Source organism: Oryctolagus cuniculus, chromosome 13 (genome assembly GCF_964237555.1).
Source record: "Oryctolagus cuniculus chromosome 13, mOryCun1.1, whole genome shotgun sequence".
NCBI lineage: Eukaryota > Metazoa > Chordata > Mammalia > Lagomorpha > Leporidae > Oryctolagus > Oryctolagus cuniculus.
The window spans coordinates 101,906,630-101,929,360 of NC_091444.1; the positions used below are offsets into that span (position 1 = coordinate 101,906,630).

The following is a 22,731-nucleotide window of genomic DNA, read 5'->3' on the forward strand; positions in this document are numbered from 1 at the left end:
TTGTAAATCTTATATTTTCCTCATCCTGCTTCCTTCATTTTTTATTATTATTTTTGAGATAATTTTAAAACTTGCATTACAGTCAAAAGCGTATTGGCTCTCCTAAATAAAGACTTGAACAGATCCAGGGTGAAGAGGCCGTAGTCCTGCAGGAAAGCAGGTGTAGGCTTTATAAATGTTCTGCTTCACTCAGCTGAGTCATGAAATCATATCTAATTCCTATCGTTTGTTGGACAAACATTTAAAATAGAGCTTATAGAACACTGCATGTGCAACAAAACTGATACATTCAGGCATTTATTTCTTTTGTAAATTATATATTGCTGGGCATTGCTTGAATGTACCCTTAAATGAAATCTGTGTCCATGTGTTCATAAGATGAGGCTGGCAGATACACCAAAGTACCTGTTTAGTCTAATTGCAGATCTGGCCATAATGCACTAATAGTGACTTTTCTTCTAAAAGTGTGTCAGTGGGGTCATAATTTAAAATAAGAAAGTTTGGGGTCAGTGCTGTGGTGTAGTGAGTAAAGCCACTGCCTGCAGTGCCAGAATCCCATGTGGGCACTGGTTCGAGTCCCAGCTGCTCCACTTCTGATCCAGTTCCCTGTGGATGACCTGGGAAAAGCAGCAGAAGATGGCCCCAGGTACTTGGGCCCCTGCCACCACATGGGAGACACAGATGAAGCTCCTTGCTCCTTCCTTGCTCCTGGCTTTGGCCTGCCCTAGCCCCTGCCATTGCAGCCACTTGTGGAGTGAACCAGTAGATGGAAGATCTTTCTGTCTGTTCCTCTTTCCCTGTGATTCTGATTTGCACATAAATAAATAAATCCTTTTAAGAAATCAAACAATAAATAAGAAAGTTTAATGATAATGTTTATAAATGTGGGAGAGTGATGTCGTCTGGGAAATTCTTACAGGAAAACGATTAGACTGGGACTAGAGAAAATTGGGCAATTATAAATGATTTGTGAAGAAGCTAATAGGGCCCTGAGATAGAGAAGATTCAGACACAACCTTTAGAGCTGTGATTCTCCATCCACTTGAGGTTGTGCTTGGGTGATGGCCTTGCATTCAGGGATTCTTCCTTGGGAGAGGATCTTATCCTATAGCCGTATGTTTATGATATATGTCATTTCTAAGGATTTCAGATTTTCTTGGTGGTGCTTTTTGTCAGCTGCTTCAGATAGCTTAGCTTTCAGTCACAAGTGGTTTTATTTGGCCAAACACATGACTTCTTTTTTTTTTTTTTTTTTTTTTTTTTTTTTTTTGCCAGGCAGAGTGGACAGTGAGAGAGAGAGAGACAGAGAGAAAGGTCTTCCTTTGCCGTTGGTTCACCCTCCAATGGCCGCCGCGGCCGGCGCACCGCGCTGATCCGATGGCAGGAGCCAGGAGCCAGGTGCTTTTCCTGGTCTCCCATGGGGTGCAGGGCCCAAGCACCTGGGCCATCCTCCATTGCACTCCCTGGCCACAGCAGAGGGCTGGCCTGGAAGAGGGGCAACCGGGACAGAATCCGGCGCCCCGACCGGGACTAGAACCCGGTGTGCCGGCGCCGCAAGGCGGAGGATTAGCCTAGTGAGCCGCGGCGCCGGCCATAAACACATGACTTCTAATGCTTGTTCCTTCAGAGCAGAGACTATGGATCTGGCCTGCTCTCACTTTTAGAGACTCTTCAGAGACAGTGCACTTTTTTTGGTAAATATCACATGCAGCAGGACTTGGTACTTAGAAATGACCAGTTTGGGGAGGAGAAGTTGACAGTTTAATTCCAGAGTCTGTAGCTAGGATGACTGAGTGAGTGGTGATGATAGCGGACGAGAGCACCTAAGTGAGTAACAGTCAACTTAGGAGAATGTGAGGAAGTCAGTTTTGGATATTTTGAGTAGTGAGTTAACCAGTGGGAGAGGTCTTATATGATGATTGACTTTATTTTAAAAGATTTATTTATTTGAAATTCAGAGTGATGGCCGGCGCCGCGGCTCACTAGGCTAATCCTCCACCTTGTGGCGTTGGCACACCAGGTTCTAGTCCCGGTCAGGGCGCCGGATTCTGTCCCGGTTGTCCCTCTTCCAGTCCAGCTCTCTGCTGTGGCCCGGGAGTGCAGTGGAGGATGGCTCAGGTCCTTGGGCCCTGCACCCGCATGGGAGACCAGGAGAAGCACCTAGCACCTGGCTTCGGATCAGTGCGGTGCGCCGGCCGCGGCGGCCATTGGAGGGTGAACCAACGGCAAAGGAAGACCTTTCTCTGTCTCTCTCACTGTCCACTCTGCCTGTCAAAAAAAAAAAAAAAGAAAAGAAAAGAAAAGAAAAGAAAAGAAAAGAAATTTAGAGTGACAAGGAAGGAGAGGAGGGGAAGAGGGAGAGAGAGTGAGAGCTTCCATCGGCTGGCTCACTTCAAAAGTGGCTGCAATGGCCAGAGCTGGCCCAGGCTGAAGCCAGGAATTACATCTGAGTCTGCCCCATGGTTGGCAAGGGCCCCAGTATTTAGGCCATCATTGCTGCTTCTCCAGGCACATTAGCAGGGAGCTGTATTGGACTGTGCAGCAACCATGACTCAAACCAGTGCCCCAGTATGGATGCCAGCATTGCAAGCAGCAACTCAACCTGCTGTGCCACAGTGGTAGTGCCAGCAATGAACCTTGAGATGTAAACAGGGGACTGGGCTAGAAACCCAGGTTTAGAATTTGTCAGTTTGTAAGGGATGATTGGAACCATGGTACCATCTAGGGAGCATATGGGGGTTGAGGAGGAAAAATGCAGAGAAGACAGGATATTGGGGAGCATCAGTGTTCCATGATCAAGTAGAGAAAAAGGCCAAAAAAGGATTTAGGAATGGAGCTGACCAGAAAAAAATGAAATCATCATGTGGCATCCGGAGGATGCAACTAGAAACCACTTCTTTTTAAATAGAACAAACCTACATAGCTGTGATTCCTAGATGAAGAAGAGGATAAAATGTAGCGTTAATCTAAGCTGTTACATAAAAGTTGTGAGTTTAAGGAAACTAAAGTGTTAAAGTTAGAACAGATTAGATGATCAGTTGTGCCAAATGTTGCAGATTGTGTGTTGTACTTCATTCTTTACATATATTAGCTCGTTTAATCCTCACAACTTTAGTTGTTAAAGAAGGTTCTAGAAGATGAGTTCCAAGAGAGCAGGGAGGTATGTTTTGTTACCTGTTTCATTTTCCCAGCAGATGTATAAAATTGGCCCAGATACTTGTGGAATAAGCTAGTGAGTTTGAGATATATGGTGTTACTCTCGTTTTACAAATATGGAAACTGGGCAAGTAATTGAGTAAATTAAGTAATTTACCCAGCTATGTAGTGGCAAAGCCACTAGAGAGAACTGAGCCCAGTTCTGGAGCTGGCAGGAAACAGGGATTCTGGCCCTGGAGACTTCTGTGAAGTGAGGATGGAGGAGGGGAGACCGTGTTGGAGTTTGTGATGTTTTCAGGTAGGACTGGGACGGAGAGGAGGAGAGTTTATCATTGCGGTTCTCTGGGTGTCTGTTTGGACTCTGAAAACTCCTGAGATGAGAAGTGTGGATAGAGAGGAAGATTATGAGGCAGTTCTCAACAGATGAGGAGATAGGACTAGGTGGCTGGAGTGGAAGAGATGTCATTTTCTTGCTTTGAGTCTCTGCCTTTAAAACACTGGTTAAGGTCAGATCTGATTTGCTGAATATGATTAATTGACCCCCATGTGGCTAAGCTTGCTGCAAAGCTTCAAAAATATTTGAATGTAAATAACGAAACTGTTCGATCTTACCTGATGTGCCAGCCATACTTAAGGTATGAATTCTAAATGTATCTGTTCCCTGCAAAAAAGCTCCCTCCCTGTTTCCACCCACTGGGACAAAGGTGTGTGTGTGTGTGTGTGTATGAGAGTGTGTGTCGGTGTATGTGTCAGTGTGTGAGTGTGTGTCGGTGTATGTGTCAGTGTGTGTGTGTGTGTGTGTGTGTGAGAGAGAGAGTGTGTCGCGCCTCGAGCCCCTTTCTGTCTGGTAGCTGTTGGGCACACAGCCCAAGGATGGCAAGAACAAAGTGCACCTGCTCTTCTTCTTCTGCATCTTCAGCCACTGCCCAGTTGATGCCCTTTGTTCCCAGTTCCCTTGCTGACCCTTTTACCCTCCCCGCCCCCACATCTGTGTGAATGCTTTTGTTTCTAGAAGCTTTTGAAAGCTTGCTTTCTGTGTTATATTGTATCACAGGAAAAAAAGTCCAATTCATTTTAGCACTAAATTACAGTTAACATTTTAAGTTGATCATTTTCAGAATGTTTTGATAACCTAAGCAGTCAATCTTATTTTGTTTTTAAAAGATTATTCAATATGATATTTCATCTCCTTTAAAAGGCTCTGATTTCTTTTCATGTATTTCAATAGCTTTGCGATTTGCATCTTAGATGTTTCTCTTCAGGGAAAAATAAAAATGGAATAATTTGTTATAGGATTGTACTAAACCTAAGATTTAATTATTTATCATATACATTGAAAGCATAGCTTTCAACATATAGAAATATTCATTTTGTGGTTGTATGATTATGCTTGTGTTTTGTTTTTGTATATGTATGTCCTTCCTAAAAATTAGTATCACCCTAGGAGTAGCTCTGAATAAAGTCAGAGTTAATACAAGGTGTCATGACATCTGTGTAATTAAAAGGTTGGAGAAGATGATGGCCACGGTGCCTTTGAGAACAGATGTACTCTTGGCTTGGCGGCTCTGTGTGCTCTGGCTACTTTAAATCTTAGTAGGAAGCAGCTGAACTAGGGCTAAGTGACCTTTGACACAGAGCACAAGTGCCCCAAGTATGATTGCTCTTCACCACAGTCTGAGTTGTCTGACTGTGCGAAACTGTTTTGCAGAAGCCTTGATGTTTGCCGTGAAGACAACCAAACCAAAGGCTAACACCCTTAGAGTAGCCTCTTAGTGGGTCTTCTCCACAGGCCCCCTGGAGACCCTGCCTGGTTGGAGTTAGGAGCAGGTAGCCTAGAGAGGACAGGCAGAAGTAGCCTCGTTCCTTTTCCTGCAAGGAAATTCATTTTCTGGATTCCAGGGGAGTCACTGACAATGTTAGGAAAGTGTAGAAAACTTTTCTTTGCAGACAAAAGTCAGAAAAAGGTGAAAATATTTTCTTTTACTCTAATTCCTTGTTGTCACCTTTGAACCTTTGAAAGAGACTCAGAGTGGCCTGTGCTGTGGCAGAGTGAGCAAAGCCGCCTCCCATATGGGCAACAGTTCGGGTCCCGGCTGCTCCGTTTCCGATCCAGCTCCCTGTTAATGCACCTGGGAGAGCAGCAGAGGATGGCCTAAGTACTTGGCCCCTGCACCCACGTGGGAGACCTGGAAGAAGCTCCTGGCTCCTGGGCTTCAGCCTGGCCCAGCCATGGCCATTGTGGCCATTTAGAGAGTGAAGATTTCTCTCTCCCCTTCTCCCTCCCTCCCTCTCTCCCTCCATCTCTTTCTCTCTCCTTCTCTCTCTCTCTTTCAAATAAATAAATAAATCTTTAAAAAAGAAAAAGACTGAGAGACAATCATTGGACTTGCAGATTTTAAAGTGGCCTTCAAAATCTGTCTGACCTGCTTCATTTTATAGAGAGATCTGAGAGCCTCCTAAGTCACAGCATTTGGTTTAGATCATAGAACCGTTTTACAACAAAAGCTACAATTTCTTAGTTCGGTTGGAAAAAAGGGTAAACAGTTGTTGTTAAAATGTAAGGAGGTTGTAGTGGACCATCTGATAAAAGAACTAGTAGTTAACTTGACAATTCGTTCACTGTACTTCATCTACTTTGTTTCTTAAAAAAAGTTCTATTCAATGCCTTGTGTGAAAGACTTCCATCTCCACAAACATAATTATGAAAAATGTCTTGCTAACTTCATTTCTTCAACAACTTCAGAGTTATTTCTAGTAATTGGATTGTAAGATTTTATAGAATCCTAGTTACAGAAGCATAATAGCAAATGAGAATATATATATGGAAATCTATATATGTGGAAATCTAAATAAATGGAAATCTTAGATTCAGAATATAGAATGATGAGAATTTAGTACTTATTTGAGTAAAACAGTACCTTTTGGGGTGTTTCAGCAATTTCCCTTAGCAGTTTATCTTAAATTGGGAGTAATATTACATCTTTTAGCAAAAAGTTAGTATATAAATTGAGTTTTTGTATATTCAGGTTTTTTTTTTTCTCTTTGAGGTGGAGAAGCATTCTCATGCTCTTATTTATTAGGTCTTATAAATCTAACAACAGACCATTGATTGGAGAGAGTAATGAAATACCAACTAAAATAGAAGAAAAAAATCCTGTTAGAGAAAAAAATCAAGTTTTTCATTGCCATTTTATGGGCTTGCTCTGTATTGTGTAAAGGGAACTTAATAAATCTTGTTAATTTATAGACATCATGAATTCTATTTCTCTCTTAAAAGCGTAGTCATACATGTTCAGTAATGTCAGTTATCACCCTCAGACTGTACTGCTGCTGACTCATCCTTTTCCTTGGGGTTACGATTAAACAAGGTTTAGAGATTTTTCCAATCCTCTAACTACTGAGGATAGTTTAAAGCTTTGATAAGTGGGATGTCATACTTCAAAAGAGGACATTTTTAACAATCTCAAAACACTTGCAAGATTTTCATTCCAGTTCTCCTAAGTAAAATGGCAGTCCAGCTTTAATAATGATGATGTTTGAAGTTTTATTTGGGGTTTTGGAATTGTGTTTGATTCCCACTCTGAAGTGATTACAAAGACAGATTTTTGTTGCCATTAAAGTGAGCGATGATGGCGCGAGTTGTGCAGTTAATGTATTTCGTAGAGAGAGAAAACCATTTTTCCATCTATAACTGCTGCCTACTTAAAATAAGATTTTGCTCCTCTCTCTGTCAGTCTTGATAGAATCTCAGAAAAGAGCTAAGTACCTGTTTGCTTGAGAACATTTGTTTATGAACATTCTTACATTTTTGTACCTGGTCCGTCACAAGACACACCATGTGACGTAGAGGAGTGTGTCTTTGAGCACTGCTCTCACACTTTGATTTGCACTGCATGTTGTCCCATTGCAGTTCTTAGGTGGGCTTACCTTCGTCCCATACTGTTGGACGTGATTGTAATTACCTGACAGGGATCTTTGCGTCTAAAGATTTGGAGTTTTCTTCTAGGTTGATTGAGTCCTGGGAGTAGAATTACTGGCCTCGCAGTCCATACTGCTAAAGTACATTTGCAGAGGCTCTCAGTCAAGCTCGTGCTGTCCAGTAGGAATTCAGCATCCTTTTGGAGGGCTGGTGGGGACATGGCGGGAGAGCACCAGATGAGGTCTGCAGGGATGGTTCCTAACCTTTGCTGTGCCAGGTTGGGAGCTGTCGCCATCTGTTAAAAACAGATCTCGGCTGGCGCCGCGGCTCACTAGGCTAATCCTCCGCCTTTGGCGCCTGCACCCCAGGTTCTAGTCCCAGTCAGGGCGCGGGATTCTGATCCGGTTGCTCCTCTTCCAGTCCAGCTCTCTGCTGTGGCCCGGGAGTGCAGTGGAGGATGGCCCATGTGCTTGGGCCCTGCACCCGCATGGGAGACCAGGAGAAGCACCTGGCTCCTGGCTTCGGATCAGCGCAGTGTGCCGGCCACAGTGGCCATTGGAGGGTGAACCAACGGCAAAGGAAGACCTTTCTCTCTGTCTCTCTCACTGTCCACTCTGCCTGTCCAAAAAAAAAAAAAAAAAAAAAACCAAAAACCAGCTCTTGACGCTAGAGAGGGGAGGAAGTTAGGGCAGAAGCACAAGACCTGTGACTTCCCTCCTGCTTTTTATCTTAAGGAGAACCGAGCCCAGGAAAATTATATAGACACTGCTTCTCGAACTTGGGAGTTTTTCAGCAGCTTCCAGTAGAGAAGGCGGGTGTGCAGCTTTGCAAAAGAAGCTGTGTTCTGTGAACATTTTAGCTTACAGTGCCAGCAATGCAAGCATAAACAGTGTCTCGAAGAGGCATCCATTTACACAAAAGACAAAGTATTTTCATTATTTGTTGATTTTGTTTTTTAAATTGACAAAATTTTTTGTTTGATGTACAACATGGTGTTTTGATACCTGTGTACATTTTTAGGCCAATTAACATACTTAACACTGCACATCTATATCATTTTTTGTGGTGACATTGGAATCTGTTTTCTTGGCAGTTTTCCCTATAGGGCATGTTATTAACTGTAGTCGCATGGTGTGCAGGTGATCCCTTGAATGTATTCTTTCTGCTTGACTGAAGTTTTGTGTCCTCTGGTCATCACCTGGGCACCCTCCACTCCCAGCCAGCCTCTGGCAACCACAGGCGTGCTCTGTGTGCCTGTGCTCTTCAGTGTTAGTTTCCAGAGACAGATGAGATCATGTGGTATTTCACTTAACATAACATGCTCCCAGTTCATCCATGCCGTCCCAGGTGACAGCATTGTCTTTTTAAAGCCTGAGTAGTATTCCATTATGTATTGGAAATCTACGCACTTAGTTTCTTCATTCACCTGTTGACGGACAGTCAGGGTGCTGCTGTGTCTTTGCTGGTGTGAATAGTGCCGCAGGTCTCTTTTCAACACACTGACTTTATTGCTGTACTGTACTGTAGTTCTGCTTGTGTTTTTAATTTTCTGAGGAACCTCCATAATGTTTTCCATAGTGACTTACTAATTTCCATGTTCACCAGCAGTGTACAGAGTTATCTGTCCCCCACATCCTCACCAGCCTGGTTACATTTCATCTTTTTGAGAACAGCTGTTCTGACAGATGTGAGGTGATATTTCATTGTGCTTGTTTTTTGTATTTCCCTGTTGATTTCTGACATTGGGCATTTCTTTCACACATCTCTTTACCATTTGTAGGTACACTCTTGAGAAATGTCTATTTAGGTCCTCTGCTCATTTTTTAATCTGGCTATTTTCTTGCTATAGGGTTGTCTGAGTTCTTTATATAGATTAGATATTAACCCCTTATCATATGTATCATTTCCAGATGTGTTCTCCTGGTTGGTAGGAGTCTACAGGTTTTCTTCACTCTTGATTGTTTCCTTTCCTGGCAGAGCTCTATAGTTTGATATAATCCATTTGTCTATTTTTTTACATTTGTTGTATGTGCTTTGGGGTTCATATCCAAAAAATCACCTCCCAGACCAATGTCATGGAGCTTTCCTCCCATATTTTCCTACAGTAGTTTTATAGTTTCAGTTCTTGTATTCAAGTTTTCAGTCCATTTGAGTTGATGTTTGTGTGTGGTGTGAGTTGGAGGTCCAGTCTCACTCGTCCTCTACTGGTAAGATCTGTTTCCCCACGGTGTTTATTGGTGAGACATGCTTTCCCTGTTGTGTATCATTCACATCTTTGTTGAGAATCAGTTGACTTAAATTGTGTGTTTATTTCTGGTCTTTTTATTCTGTTCATATTTTTTGAAATAAATTATTTCCTGATGAGAAAGAGGGCAAAAATTCCTTATCATCTCAGGTACATAGGAAAATGTAATTTGGGTGTAGATTAGCCCTGATTACTTCTCTTTTCAAGAAGCAATTACCTTATCTCTGCCCTTATTCAAAGGCGACTTGATCTCTATTAATAATTTAGGCAACCAAGCATCATTAATGGTTGTGGAAGAAATCTGACGCTAGCCTGTCTGTGCGGATAAAGAACTGGGCTTTGCCTTCCAGAGACTTTGGTAGAATCAAGCTGAGCAGCACTCACCAGAAGAGAGGAATTTTCTTGGACCAGATTAAAATATGTGGTTATCAGTTAGACGCATATAAGGAGGGTCACAAATGAGCACGTGGGTAATTAGCTTCCTAAATTACAAATAACAAGGACGGAGTAGTTGGCTGATTCCTAATAGCAGACGCTGAGCGTTGTCAGCTGGTTTTTTGGTCTGTTTTAATAATTGATGGCTTGGGTCCGATTTATAAAACTTGTAAATTAAAAACACAAATTAATGGATAAGAATATATTACTAAAATGTTTTCAAGTGGAAAAAACACAAGTTGGCTGAATAGTGATAATTTTTAAACTTTCCTAGTCTTTGAATTCGCTATTTAGAGCCCCTTGATAGATTGTAGAGTTAGAAATAGTGAGTTCATTGCTTGACTGAATAAATAATTCATATGGCACAAAAGAGGCCTTTTCTTTCTCCCCAGTTCCTTTCTCCCCCATTATATTCACTTTCTCCCTTTTAAAAGGCTCCTTTACAGCCAGAGAGCAACTTTGTGTGAATGTGCAAGGGTTTGGGCATAGTTTCAACCTCAGTGTTAGCTGAATATTTGGGGTCACGTAAGAGAACGAAGAATCTGTCTTGAATGTGTTCTCTGGTAGCAACTGAAAAGAAATATAGCCATCGTCATCAGTTGCTCAACCCTATCCTTATCAGAGGATTCCCTTGAAATATCTTTTATTAGTGAAATACACTTTATTTTTGGACATAGAATCTTTCATAGTATCTGCTACAAAGTAAAATTAAGTCTTGAATTAGAGTAAATAATTGAATTCCATGTAGTTTTTCAGAAACAACCTTATTAGAGTAAATTAACAATTTGTATTAGTCTGGTAAAATATGACTTTTTTTTTTTTTTTTTTTTTTTGACAGGCAGAGTGGACAGTGAGAGAGAGAGACAGAGAGAAAGGTCTTCCTTTGCCGTTGGTTCACCCTCCAATGGCCGCCGCAGCCGGCGCACCGCGCTGATCCGATGGCAGGAGCCAGGAGCCAGGTGCTTTTCCTGGTCTCCCATGGGGTGCAGGGCCCAAGCACCTGGGCCATCCTCCACTGCACTCCCTGGCCACAGCAGAGAGCTGGCCTGGAAGAGGGGCAACCGGGACAGAATCCGGCGCCCTGACCGGGACTAGAACCCGGTGTGCCGGCGCCGCTAGGCGGAGGATTAGCCTAGTGAGCCGCGGCGCCGGCCAAAATATGACATTTTTAAAAAGTATTTTTATTGTAAAATTATTTTCCAAGAGTTATGTTGATTATGTGGATTGTTTGTGTGGAATTCCATATTTCTGCCTTGTCTTTTAGCATCAAGTGTGCCGGCTTGTTTTCCCTCTGCTGTTCTAGACTACAAGCGTCTCAGTGCTTGCACTGGGTCCTGGCAGGTGTCTGCTCAACCTGTCAGTGTTCTCTGATAACGGCACTACTGGAGACCAGGTTTATCCTTTGTAAATCAACTGCACCCCTACTTTTCTAATCAATTAGTAACTAATAGCCTTCAGAGGACATCTAAACTTTTTTTTTTTTAATCTCCCTGCATTCACCACATTTTGTGGAATAACAAAAGTTCTATGGCCATGTAACAGAAATTTAAACTAAACTAATGGCTTGTAATCCAGACTGCTATCAACTGGAAATACTTACAAATAAACATTTTGTGCTTCTCCATTATGCATTTACTTCACTAAAATGTTTACCTTTAAATTTCTAAACAGGATAACATACTTTATTTAGTATAATCCAGTGTTAATAATTTATTGTATGCTAATTCTTCATATGACAATAATCCATAATATATGGCTATATAATATTTTATATATAATCCATAATTTATACAGACAGATGTAATCTTTATGCTCTACTTTGATATAACCAATAACCAAACTCTGTCCTGTTCCCTATTTTCCTTTCTTTTTCAAATTTCAAGTGTTGCCTTTATTTTTTAAGATGTGATTCAAATAGATCTAGCATATGACCCACTCCTGGGAATGTATCCAAAGGAAATAAAGTAAGCATATAAAAGAGATGTCTGTACTCCCATGTTTATAGCAACTTAACTCACAATAGCAAAGATAAGGAATCAGCCTAGATGTCCATTAGCTGATGACTGGATAAAGAAAGCGTGTAAAATATTGCCATGGAATACTACCTAGCCATATGAAACAGCTAAATCCTGACTTTTGCAGCACAGTGGATGGGACTGGAGATGGTTAGGCTAAGTGAACTAAGCCAGACCCAGAAAGACACATTCCTCTCTTTTTCTCTAAGAGTTAACAGCGGTGTGGCTGTCATGTCACTGAGTCATCCCATGCACATGACAAAATACCCTTCTTTCCCCAAGTTGCCATTATCGTGACTCCCTCCCTGTGTGATATTAATACCTGTTTTCCAGGAAAAAAAAATAGTGTCTCTGTATATGTGCATAATGTAGTAAATGTGGCAAAATGCTAAAAATTGTTAAGTTTGAAAGCTAAAAAATAAAACTTAAAAAATTAAATTAAAAAAGACTTGATTCAGTCAGTTTTAACTTTACCCATCAATATGGGGAAACCTCAAAAACGTTAACGGAAAATGGAGTTAAAAGTATGTGTCTACTTGGTTCAAAGAAATTTTCATTTGAGAGGCAAAGAGAGCTTCCAAAATGCTGGTGCTCTTGCTAGAAGCTGACAATGGCCACGGCCAGAGCGGGGAGGTGGGAACTCAGTCCAAGTGCCAGGGACTCCCCACTTGAGTCACAGTGCTGCACCTGGGACTGTGCATCAGCAGGTGGCTGGAGTCAGGACCCAAGTGGGGGATTGAACCCAGGCCGTGGTATGCAGGCATGCCAACCATGTCTTACCCACGCTAAGCCAAAGGCCTGCCCAGGCTAAACAGTTTTTTAAAGCATTGTATATTTTTTTCATGTAATAGAAAAACTGTGCAGCAAAATAAACTCATATTTTTAGTTCTATTTCTCCAGACTTTTTGGTATGTTCATAGTCATTGTGATTTTATGACTCATTATGATTTTTAAGTGGTGAACCATGTTGTTTATCTAAATGAAGTTTAAACCTTAGTTTAATCCTTAAAACTTTGACTTTTTTACAATTCTATTTTAGTAGTCATAGAAACCAAATATTTGGGGTTTCCATTGGCCATTTAAAAGGCTAAGGGACTTGTGTTTCTCTTACCAATTGCTGTGTAACAAACAGCCCCCAAGTTTAGTGGCTGTTCTCTCTCATCTCAAGGGTTTTATTAAGTGAATTTTCTGCTGTGTGGTCTTGGTTGATGTGCTAAGAAGGTGAGGCAGTCCGAAATTGTCTCCTGTATGTGACTGAGAGTGGGTGCAGGGGCAGGGTGCCGGCTGGAAGGCGGCTGGGGCTAGCCCAGGGCCACAGTGCTCCTTAAGCATGCTCTCGAACTTACCTGGGCCTCCTGGTAGCATGGTAGCTGGATTCTAAGAAGGAATGTTTCAAATGGCAGAGGTAGATTGTATAGCCCTACTAAGGCCCTGATTTTGGAGTCACCTGGAATCACTTCTGTCCATTTTATTAGTCAAAATGGTTATAAGGCCGGGCTGGATCAGGTGGAAGGGACATAGGCTTCATTTCTCTATGGGGGATTAGCAGGATCACACTGTAAAAGAGCAAGTGTCAGCTGGTGCTGTGGGGTAGCAGGTAAAGCTACTGCCTGCAGTACTGGCATCCCATGTGGGCACCAGTTCAAGTACCGGCTGCTCCACTTGTGATCCAGCTCTCTGCTATGGCCTGGGAAAGCAGTAGAAGATGCCTCAAGTCCTTGGGCTCCTGCACCCACGTGGGAGACCCGGAGGAAACTCCTGTCTCGTGACTTCGGTTTGGCACAGCTCCGGCAGTTGCAGCCATCTGGGGAGTGAACCAGCGGATGGAAGACCTCTCTCTCTGTCTCTGCCTCTCCTGCTCTCTCTCTGTAACTCTGTCTTTTAAATAAATGATATAAATCTTAAAAGAAAAAAAAGAAAGTTAAAGGGAAGCGGGGGGCAGGAAAGGGAGATGTTTTTACTTCCTTTAAAAGAAATTAGTGACATTGTAATATCGTCCCATGTTCTCATTTTGGGGATAAGCTTTGAAGTTTTATGTGAAGCACCTTTTTTCCCTTTTGTAACACACAGTAAAAGCCTTTAGAATGACTTATTTGTATAATAGTTGATTTACAGAGTATGTTCATGCATATTATCATATTTTCTTGATTCTAAGAGATCATCAGTTATAAAGACTTATCCTTTGATTTAATAACTTTTTGGAACAAATTGTTTTCTTGGGAGAGGAGGAACATTTGATCTAAGGATTATTCTGAATTTTTTTGCTGTAGGCATTGTGGCCACATGCTATTTTTGACCTCTGGATTTTCAGATTGATAGTATAATTCTGAGGCACATCTAGGAATTACTTTGGCTAGGTTTCTATTTCCTATTTAGTTATTTGGTTTTTTCCCCTAGTTACATTACATATGAATAGAAGTTAAGTAACTTCTGTTGAAAGTCATCCAGAAGACTTTAATAGACAGATTTGGTACCTGCTTAGAATTTTCACTTGAGTGACCAGAGTTGTAGCATAGTATGTTAAGTTACCACCTCTGATGCTGCAGCCCATATGGGCCTCAGTTCATGTCCTGACTGCTCCACTTCCGATCCAGCTCCCTGCTAATGCAGGTGGGAAAGGCAGCGGAGGATGGCCCAAGTGCATGGGTCCATGCCACCTTTGTGGGAGACCTGGGTAAAGCTCCTGACTGCTGACTTCAGCCTGGCCCACTTTGGCTATTGTGGCCATTTAAGGAGAAAACAGGCGGATGGAAGATCACTGTCTCTCCCCTTCTCTCTCTAACTCTGCCTTTCAAATAAATAAATGATAAGTGAATCTTTTTTTAAAAGGTTAGGAAACTAAAAAAATTCTAGAATTTTTTTCTGCTCGAGAAAACTTCAGTTACCACAAATCAGCCACATGTCACTGGCAGTTCTGCATACATTGTAACTTTGTTTCAATGGTACATTATAATTATTTTTGTAAAGATGTTTTATTAGGTAATTAGGGGATTTAAAATTAATTTAAAATTCAACCATATATGGTTCTGTTGATGCAGATAACTGAAGTGATAAAAGACATATTTTAGTCGTGTTGATCTTCATACATAGATACAAGCATACACATATATATAATAATACAAGGTATTGTTAATTGTATAATATCAGGATTCTCTACTATCTACTATAAAACTCTTCTTGAAAAATGTTATAGTGAAAACTATGTGCATTTTGAGCTAAGAAATTACATTCTTTTTTTTTCTATATCTCCAATAGTTGCATCAGAAGACAGAGCAAGTGTTAAATAGCATTTTTTGAAGGTAAAAAAATCTTGATTGTTGGAGACTTAAGGTCACAAAATATGTGGTAGAGCTGGAGTTACTCCCAAGTCTCCCAAAACTTTCAGATACTTGATGCTGTCAACTGTATTGTGCTACCTTTTCAGCAATAATTCATTTAGTTATGGTTTGAGTTCAGTTTATTATGACCCATTCACTCAACAGGTGTTTACCAAGTGCTATTGCATGTCAAGCGTTGTGTTAAGTGATAGTGGAAGACAGTAGACAGTTAGACAAACCAACAACTTTGGTAAGGACTGAGACCTGGCAAATAATTACAAGTGATTCTCTGGGAGTGCTGGTGGTGACATCAGGGAAGGACAGCTAACTTCTAGGCTTAGATGAGAAAGAAGCATCATGAGTTAGCCAGACCTGAGGATTGGGAGAAGAGTTAGGTGGAACAATGTAGGCCACGGATTTCTGCAACGGTAAGAGGAAGAACTCAAAGGATGGCAGTGTGACTGAGCAGTGAGAGGGAGACATAGAGGTGGAGCAGAAAGCAGGGAGCAGGTATGTATTCTTGTTGAGGATTTTGGCCTTTATCCTAAGGGATCTAGGGAAGCCAGGGAAAGGTTTTAAGTAGGGGTGTGCCATGATTAAAGTTTCATCTGAAAACCATACATCAGACTTCAGTAAATCTAGAAGCAATGTTGTTAGAAGCTATTTCAGGTTATCACAGCAGTGGAGTAGGAGACAAGTGAATAGGTTTGAAATTTGGGATGTAGACAAAGCTTGGTATTTGACCAAAATTTAAAGCTAGTATTGTTACTGTGTCATCTATTGAATTTCCCTGTAAGATCATCTCTAAAATCTTTCAGTAACTTATACTTAATGTTAGGAATTGAATACATTGTACAATACAGTTTAGAAAGCATTGTTCCTTAAAAAATAATTTTTGAATTGAGCTAATCCCTGTTGTTTCTAACTCTATAATTAGCATAGGAAGAATTTAAAAGAGATTTTGGCATTTAATTTATATGTTAAATCCCTTAAGTAATTTGTACATACATGATGTATGCGCATTGAGTTCATATCATTTATTAATATCACATTTGAAAATCAATTAGTATTCTATTCTTGGTTAATTGATCAGAACTTAGATAAGGATTTGGAACCATTTTCTTTGAATCATTGGGTCTAGAAATAAACTTCTAGTTAAATTTAAATATTTAGGAGGAAAACATTTTGTGAACATACTTCCCTGAATTCCTTATAAACTGCTATACCTTCTTAGTAGTATTTCTTGTGTGTAGGTTGGTCTTGGCTATTACTCACGGCTGTTAATAGTCTATTGTATCAGAGACAGCATAATCAAACACCTGTAAGGGCCTTAACTCTGAAGAGTTAGTTCACTTAAGGGAGATTCAAGCACTGGGTCCCAGACGATTTGTACTTGTTGAAGTGGGGAGCAGCACAGCTGATACTCTAGCGCACCTGCTTTTGTCATGTGATTTGTTTAAGCCAGTTGTTGCCAGATTTTTCAGTTTCTTCAGGACAATGCTGAAATACAGATTTTTATGTGAATTAGTTTGCAACTAATGCAGATATTTTTCAAACCCTCTGTGACTGTCCCTGTCTCTGTGGGGGTACATTTGGCTTACAGGTCTCCAGTTTGCTGTTTTGTCTTACAGAACCTTGAAAGGGTACACTGTGAAGTTAGGGGTCAAAATTATTTGTAGGTAAAGTAAATGTTGAAAGAAGGAAGGGATGAAGAAGAGAAAATAAGATTGTTTTATAGGTACAAGGCAAGCCGTCCGTATTTTTAGCTTTAGTTCAAAGAAAAACTCGTATCTTCATCATTTTAAAGCTACTTCAGAGCATCCTTCTAGTATCGTCAACCATATGAATATGCATAGCTTGGAACTCAACGTGGGATGACAGTGTGCAGGGTGTAGGGGACCAAAGGACTGTTAGAGTCTATAGGTTCTTGGAGAGTGGTGAATAAAGTATTGCGGGAACAAGAGACAGTTGAGATCAGAGCAAGATCGATTTGAAGAGCATAGCAATCTGCATACATCACAGGCCCATGAAAGCATTACTGTGCTAAAAACATAATTCGACATGGTTCTTAAAAATTTATTTATTTATTTATCAGGCAGAGTGACAGACGAAAGGAGAGAAAGAGAGAGATCTTCCACTGACATTGTCTAAATGGCCACAACAACCAGGGCTCCCTCCTCCAGATCAAAGCCAGGAGCCAGGAACTCCATCCAGCTCTCCTAAGTGGGTGGAAGGGGCCCAAGCACTCTGGCATACTCTGCTTCTCTCCCAGGCATGTCAGTAGGCTGTTGGATTGGAAGCAGAGCAATCAGGAGTGGAACCAACACCTTAACATGGATTCCAGTGTCGCAAGCTGCTGGTTAACCGGCCACGCTACAACACCACCTCCTGATTTGACATTTATACTGATAATCAAGAAAAGGTAGGGGCCATCGCTGTGGCACAGTAGCTTAATCCTCCGCCTCTCTGGTGCTGGCATCCCCTTTGAGCGCTGATTCGACTCTCAGCTACTCCACTTACAATCCAGCTCTCTGCTATGGCCTGGGAAAGCAGTAGAAGATGGCCCAAGTCCTTGGAACCCAGCACCTGCACAGGAGACCTGGAAGAAGTTCCTGGGTCCTGGCTTCAGATCTGTGCAGCTCCTGATGTTGTGGCCATTTAGGGAGTAAACCAGCAGATGGAAGACCTCTCATTCTCTCACTCTCACTATCTATAACTCTACCTCTCAAATAAAAAAATATTTTTTTAAAAAAAGAGGTGAATTGTTTGATGTAATAACATGTTCTAAATATACCCTTCCCTCTGACAAATATAATATACAATCATTATACAAAAGTTGCAAAATATGGTAATAGACATATAAAAATAGTATGTAGCATTTTTTAAAAGCCACAAATGAGGTAAAATATATTTTATAATGTTCTAAAAGTCATTAAATAGAACTTGGCAAGTCTTAGTTTCCTAATAGCTAACTAGTTTTAAAATTAAACTAATTATGGCTTGAATAAAAAGAATGTTGGTTGACTCACTAAGAAGGTATCAGAAGAGACATACATTAGGGTTAGTTATGCCAGTGGCTCAGTGATTTTTCTCAAGGACTCAGTTTGTCTTTCCATCCTGCTCTTTCTACCTCCTGCTGCCTTGCTCCCAATACTGCTGTTAAAGAATGGCTGCTAGAGGGCCGGCGCCATGGCACAGTAGGTTAATCTTCCGCCTGCAGTGCCAGCATCCCATAGGATGCTGGTTGGAGTCCCGGCTGCTCCTGTTCCCATCCAGCTCTCTGCTATGGCCTGGGAAAGCAGTGGAAGATGGCTCAAGTCCTTGGGCCCCTGCACCCTTATGGGAGACCAGGAAGAAGCTCCTGTCTCCTGGCTTCGGATTGGCCCAGCTCCAGCTGCCACGGCCATTTGGGGAGTGAACCAACAGAAGGAAGACCTTTCTCTCTGTCTCTCCCTCTCACTGTCTGTAACTCTTCCTCTCAAGTAAATAAATAAAACTTAAAAAAAAAAAAGAATGGCTGCTGGTTGCAATGAAGATTGTGTTTTCCTCCTTCAGATCTAAAGGGAGAATTAACTTCTCTTGGTTTCTCAGAGTAATATACCTTATTTTCCTTAAGAGGTTTCTGTCCACTCTTTCTCCTAACTTGCTTCCCATTGGCCTACTGTTGTTTAATTCTAACTGTACTTTAAATAATGATTGATAAGGGGGTTGGGCTTACCATAATGGATTACACCGAGCTGCCTTGACCAGGGAGAGATGTGGGTATAGAGATCAGATCACAGATTAGTGGGGAGGAGAGAATGGATAGGCACTCAACATGGTCTAGCACAAGCATAGTAAGAATTATGTATTTACCTGAAATTTCAATTTGTGTGAAACACTACCTTCTCCTCTAAAGCCTTTATGTACAAGGTGAGTCCCTAGGGAATCTATTTTGCCTCCAGTCTTCTAGCACTCTCTGTAGCAGAGCTAATTCAGAAAATCTGCTAAGTGAGTCAAATTAAAGTTTTTCCTAAAATTCTGTTGTCATTTAATGGAACCCTTTCTGTAGAATAAACTATGTACACCATATATGGAACAAAGTAGTTTAGAAAAGTACCACTCCTTGAATAACTGTTACTTTGAAAGGTTTATGTTATCTTTCTGTCCTTCTCTTCAAAAGAGTTTTGTACCTTAATTTCTATTGTAAATAGTGTCATCTTTATTGCCAGATTATAAAAATGAAGTATAACTAAGGGGATAAGTTACAAAGCAAGAAAGAAGTAATTTTTTTAAAGTTTTAAACTCTCATATAGAACATACTAATATATAACTACTTAACATTTGACTAAAATATTTAAGCAGTTGACTATATATTTCATTTCTTTCAGGTTTTAGATTTCTGAGTGTTAGCCAAATATTTTAGTATCTGGGTCACAGTCATTACAAAAAAATCTAGGCCAAAATGGTTTATGTTTCTCATTTGCCAGTTTAGTTCTATCTTTGACCATGCTCTGACTTTTCAGTATTTGATGTTCCTTCAGCTAAACTTTATTTATATATATTTGCACATTTTTGTGTTAATTCTTTGTGTGTAGTTGAGTCTTCTTGTGTCTTTTGTTTTTCCTCCTAAATCAGGGTAACAAAGCAAATAAATGACTATGCTCTTGGCTGCTATGTTTTAGAATTGTCACTGTACAAAGGGTCACACATGTTAAATTACCTACTGCAGTGCTAATTATTGTGCGAAGCCTTGTTTAAAATGCCAGAGAGACTGTGCTTTTGGCACTTGTGCTGTGACATTTTTTAAAGATCCAAGCTGTGTGCAACTTGGTATTGAGAGCTTGAAAACTCCTACAGACTTCACATAAATTTAAAATGTAAAGCTGTTTTCTCCCTTCATACTATGTGTTACAGCATTTTTCTCTAAGTAAAATGAGATGTCTTAATGAGATAAAGGGAAATGAGAGAGCGGTAAAGTGGAATAACAAAAATTTTCCCTCCTTCATGGGGTGCTGAGGGCTCCAGGAGTGCGTTTTGAATCACACTTTTACTTTTGAAAGGGGGACCATTTACTGTCAGCTAGTGTTAATGAATACTCCATAGTTTTCTCTGTCTTAAACTTTAAAAGTTTCTGGCTTTAGAATTTTAATATTTCCCTCTAAATCTGTCATTCTTATTTTTGCATATGGTATCCTGTTGGGAAATTATAAAATGATAGCATAGACACTTCCTGAAAATTTCTAGATAAATTAAGATCTTATTTATGAAGCATTATTGTAAATTCAGTTGTAATTTTTTTCAGATCTTCAGTGCGTATCTTCTCTGATTGCTAGAACATTTCATCTTAACCATTCTTATTGTAATATATTTTAGAATATCTTACGCATGTTAATGACTCAGGATTGTTGTTAAATCTCTTATTAATATAATGTCTTCAAGAGCTACTGGGCTATGTCTTAATGCTAATTTTCTTTTGAAAAAATAGTTCTTAGTAGCTGGCACTGCTTTGTGCTTTTAGGTGGTATCTCTGTGTTCCTAAACTTGATATTAATTTGTGAAACTACTAGCATGCAGAGAAGGGTATCTGTGAATAAAGTAAGAGAAAGAGGGTTCTTCACTGGCTTGAAGGGCACTTCAATGAGTAAAGTAATTGGGCTTTACGATGTTTGCTTTATTTTACTTAGTACTTCCCCTGTGCCCCATGCCCCTGCCCCCTTTTGACTTAGTCTCTTTAACATGGTATTTGGCATTGTTCCAGATAGTATTGTAAGAAGGATGAGTTTAGACTACGGAGCTAGAAAAAAAGGATGGGAATTAGAGTTGGATCAGTTGGAAGCTCTGGGACTTTTAAGTGAATTTATAGCTGTAAAATGGGTATGTTGTTCTTATATTTCAGGCTGTGGATGAGGATTTAAAAATAATGGATCTTAAATCTGATATAGGAGGTATTTTACAGGTGCTAGTTCTCTTTCCTTTTGCTTTAAGATAAGTGATCTACTTACTTTGGAAATAGCAACTGCCTATATTAGTAGGATGCTATGAGGATTAGTGAGTCAGTATCCCTAAAATATGGTTGCTTTTAAGGTCTCTCTAATGTATTCAGAAATAAATATTATGTGATTAATATAGTGCTGATTAATTTGGTTGATCTTGTGAATAAGATGTGCTGGAATATTTCTGAGGACAAATATAAATTCAGATGCAAAAATTTTGAATGTGGAAAGCATTTGTTTTGTTTAAATAAAATTATGTTGAAATGTTTCAGTATCTCCAAAGGGATCACAGGCAACTATGTGCTGTTTTTTCATTGCAAAGTTGTCTCTTGCTATGTACTGTATCTACAGGGGATTTTGGTCCAGGACTCCCACTCCCCACCCTACAGATAAAACACGATGATGCCCAAGTCCCTTATATAAAATGAAGTAGAATTTACATAGAACCTACAAAACCTTCTCTGTACTTTAAATCATCTCTAGATTACTCATAATATATAATTTCTTTTTTTGACAGGCAGAGTGGACAGTGAGAGAGAGAGACAGAGAGAAAGGTCTTCCTTTGCCGTTGGTTCACCCTCCAATGGCCGCCGTGGCCGGCGCGCTGCGGCCGGCGCACCGCGCTGATCCGATGGCAGGAGCCAGGAGCCAGGTGCTTTTCCTGGTCTCCCATGGGGTGCAGGGCCCAAGCACCTGGGCCATCCTCCACTGCACTCCCTGGCCACAGCAGAGAGCTGGCCTGGAAGAGGGGCAACCGGGACAGAATCCGGCGCCCCGACCGGGACTAGAACCCGGTGTGCCGGCGCCGCTAGGCGGAGGATTAGCCTAGTGAGCCGCGGCGCTGGCCATAATATATAATTTACAACCTGAATGCCACGTGAATAGTTGTTACCTTGCATTGTGTATGAAATAATGACAAGAAAAGAAAGATGTGTATGTGTTCAGTACAGATGCAACCATCCTAGAACTAATGACATATCACATACCAGCAACATGTTCTTTTCCCCAGATATTTGGAACCCAGGGATACAGAAGGCTATCCATATATACTTACCAAAGTCCCACAGAGTTTTCAAGCCATTTTGCATCTACTAGTGCCATGGCAGCAGTGGTGATGCACCTGCTACAGTGAGTGTCACTATATATGTGCTATAGTAAATTGCGTATCTATTAAATTTTAATAATAGTCGATACTTTTATTTAACCTATACACAAATCATATTATAGGGTATAATCCATTTAATTGGTATACTAGACACATAACTAGTACTTCAGCATTTTGATAGTACCAGAGGAAGAAATGAAACCAGCATGGCCCCTGTCTTTCAGAGTAATGTGTACATATCGCGGTAACCACAGGAACATTTTGTTGAGACGATCACACATGTAACATAAGGGGATTCTGCTGAAGCGGCCTATCAGGTTTTTATGAAAAGGTAGGATGGGACTGGGTGAGAGTCAGATATGATTGGGATTTAAACGTCCTTATGCTTAATGTTAGTAAGATAAGTTAAAGGTAGGTTCAGTGGAACAGTAATTCTCTCTCGCAGGAAAGAAATTAGCTTTGTTGATTACTGAAATTTATCCACAAGTACTTGATACATTCATTCATAATGAGTAAAACTAAGATTTATTGTTGATTCCTTCTTGTTAACAGGCTAACTTTGTG

General features: G+C 40.6%; 1 protein-coding gene across 21 annotated transcripts in view; it reads left to right on the plus strand.

The window, feature by feature from the left end:
• Positions 1–22,731, plus strand: part of ZEB1 (zinc finger E-box binding homeobox 1) — a 184,588-nt gene that overhangs the window by 21,953 nt on the left and 139,904 nt on the right. For 5 of the 21 annotated variants that reach the window (XM_070056077.1, XM_070056076.1, XM_070056082.1 and 2 more), the window contains exon 1: positions 1,241–22,498. The exons of 14 other annotated variants lie outside the window; for them this stretch is intronic. The gene's annotated coding sequence lies outside the window, so the exon portion shown is untranslated. Of the gene's footprint in view, positions 1–1,240; positions 22,499–22,731 lie in introns of those variants that run through there. 2 more of the 21 variants (XM_070056078.1, XM_070056081.1) reach the window with 1 other exon arrangement.